This window comes from Sceloporus undulatus, unplaced genomic scaffold, assembly GCF_019175285.1.
Source record: "Sceloporus undulatus isolate JIND9_A2432 ecotype Alabama unplaced genomic scaffold, SceUnd_v1.1 scaffold_7350, whole genome shotgun sequence".
NCBI lineage: Eukaryota > Metazoa > Chordata > Lepidosauria > Squamata > Phrynosomatidae > Sceloporus > Sceloporus undulatus.
This window is the reverse complement of record NW_024810269.1, coordinates 1-2,963: the sequence shown is the minus strand read 5'-3', so window position 1 is coordinate 2,963 and position 2,963 is coordinate 1. Positions and strand designations below refer to the sequence as shown.

Below are 2,963 nucleotides of genomic sequence, written 5' to 3'. Positions count from 1 at the left end.
AGGGCTGTTCGACAGTGGAACACTCTTGAGTCTCCTTCCCTGGAGGTCTTTAAGCAGAGGCTGGATGGCCATCTGTCTCAGGGGATGCTTTAATTTGGATTTCCTGCATGGCAGAATGGATTTGGACTGGATGGCCCTTGTATCTCTTCCAACTCTATGGTTCTATGATTCTAAGTGATGAAGTGGCCTTTGTTGTTGCCATTGTTGTTCACCACCCTCCAGTCAGTCTTGACCCATGGTGACCCTGTGGATGAGACATCTCCAAGACCCCCGTCCTTCACTGTTCTGCTTAATTCCTGCCAAGTCATACCCATGACCTCCTTAATAGAGTCCAGCCATCTAGCATTCCTTTCTTTCTGTTCCCTCCACCTTTCCTAGCATCATTTCCCCCCCAAATGAGTCCTTCCTTCTCATGATGTGTCCAAACTCCGACAGCCTCAGTTTTGTCATCTTGGCTTCCAGGGAGATTTCTGGATTGATCTGCTCTAGGACCCATTCATTTGTCTTCTTGGCCATCCATGGTATTCTCAGCACTCTTCTCTCGCATCACATCTCAAATGGATTGATTTTCCCTCTTGCCGCTTTCTTCCCTGTCCAACATCTGTACATGGTAGTGGGGAATCCTATGGCTTGGATGATTATGACTTTAGTGCTGAGTTGTATATCTTTACACTTTAGGATCTTGTCTAGTTTTTTCATGGCTGCCTTGTTTTCTTCTGATTTTTTGATTGCAGGCTCCGTTCTGATGGATGTTTGATCTCAGGGATGGGAACTCTTTGATTATTTCGGTTTCATTATCTACGTTGAATTTTTGTAGGTGTTCTGTGGTCATTATTTTTGTTTTCTTCATGTTCAGTAGTAATCTTGTCTTTACACTTTCTTCTTTGAAAATGATGGTGGCCTGTAATGTTTTCTATATGTATTTGGAGAAAGCAGTTGTTTAACATTGTCTGGGTTTGCTTTAGAGCAGAGACAAACATAATCTTGGGAGACTGAAACTGAAAGGGTGAGGTTTTTTCTCGCAATCTAGTACTGCATCTGCACAGTGTAGTTTGACACTGTTTTAACTACCAGTTCTCAATGCTATGAAGTTCTGAGATGTGTAGTTTTGCAAGATATTTAGCCTGACAGGGAAGACTAAATATCTCACAAAACTAAAAATCCCAGGGCTCTGGGGCCACAAGAAACTGCAAGTCCCAGGATTCCTTAGCATGGGGCCATGGCAGTTAAAACAGTGTCAAACTGAATCAATTCTGTAGCCTCAATGTAGTGACAGATGTACTTTTTCTAGACTGCATTTTTTCATGTTTTGCAATTGTTAATGGTTACAAGAGGTGCCAAGGAGGGGTATATCTAGGACCCATACTCCCTTTTTATTTTGTGTTCTTGAGGATGAAATATGCTTTCTGTTTTGGCTCCTGGTGCAGCTTAGTTGACTTCAGTTGTCATAAAGCAGTGTGTGATGCCCCATGTGGAAATGGATGAGGATTTGTCATCATCGTCAGATTCGGAAGGGTCTCTTATCACAGACCGCGAGGTAAGTTTAGAACTGTTTACATTCATGCTGTACAGTAATGGTGGCAGCAGGTCACTTTTTCTCTGGTAGGATAGGTGGGCTAGGATTACATAATAACATACAAATGAGAGATTTGAAGGTCTGGAAGATGTGGCTGAGTTCCATATCAGATTTTGATTTTTAGTGATAAGTTTTTCTTTTCATATATTATTATGAAAGGCCGCTTCTTCATTTTGACAAGAGCGAGGATGCTAAATTGTAACATCAGCTTATTTCATCTCACTCACAGTGAGTTTGTGATAAGAGATTTGAGTCAGGGATTTACTGGGTTATCCTGTTAGCCACTATGCTGTAGCAGCTCACAGTTTAAGATTAGAGAGCCGCACTGCCCATTTGTAATGTGAGTGTCTGGCTTTAAACCAGGAGTGAAGATGCGTGGCCCTTTAGATAGTGAAGTGCAAGTCTCTTCACTCTTTAAAGTCAGCAACAACAATAGAAAAAGAAGTTGCAGTCCAGCCACATCTGGAGGGCTACATTACCTCCTTGTTTAGCCTCTTTCCCCTTATTCTTCTTTGTGTGTGTTGTTTGCATATTCCTTTCAATTATCAAAGGGATGGGTGGATTAATGTCTTTGATATTTATATATGGTGATACTATCCCAGAAAATTAACAGGTAACATTTCCTTATGTAGCTCCAGCAGGCATTTTCTAAAGGCTCACTAAAACCAGGCTTAAATGTTGTGCTAGAGGGACGACCAAAAGCTATCAACAATGTGGTGAGTGCTATATGACTCTGGAATGAGACTGTATGAATAGTTCAGCTTCTTTTCCTAGTGAACCATTTTGATCATAAAAGAGCTTTAACATTTATCAAGAATAAAGTCATTGCAAATAAACTATTGAGTTCAGTTTTTGCACTGAACTGGAGTGCTGTCTGTAAAAATGTTGCTATCTATCTGGCTACGTATAGCAAAACTAGTGCAAAATATTCTGTAGGATATAAAAATATGTTTAAATTGTTTGTTTTTCCTCAAAGACAGGAAACTCTATACACTGTCATGGTTGAGGCAGAAGCATCTTTGTGTTTATAAATGTTGCTTATATTTTAAAAAAATGGTATTCCCTTGAATAGGAAACAGTAAACATATAGTGTCTAATGTCTAGTAGGAATCTGATTATCTGAGGGAACGTTTACAGTACAAGATCTTGTTGGTAGATTTAGGGATGGGTGGGAATTATTCAGGGTCACATAACTGTTTTGGTTCACGTGATAGAACAGCCATCTCCCAATGTGCTGCTGAACTATAATCTCCATCTAGCTTGCCCAGTGGCTGAGGATTTTGGAGAGGGTTGTAGCTCAACATGTGTTTAGGGCACTAGGATGGAGAAGACTGTACTAATCAGTGTATGCAGGGTTCTATGTATGGCTCTTATCCACACATCATAT

The 2,963-nt window shown here is 40.5% G+C and overlaps 1 long non-coding RNA gene across 1 annotated transcript; it reads left to right on the top strand.

Annotated features, from left to right (window-relative positions):
• The first annotated feature begins 519 nt into the window (after nucleotides 1–519).
• LOC121918270 lies at nucleotides 520–2,957 on the top strand. Its single transcript, XR_006101193.1, has 3 exons — nucleotides 520–813; nucleotides 1,428–1,537; nucleotides 2,209–2,957. It is a non-coding gene; the product is annotated as an uncharacterized LOC121918270 (long non-coding RNA).
• The last annotated feature ends 6 nt before the right edge of the window (nucleotides 2,958–2,963 follow it).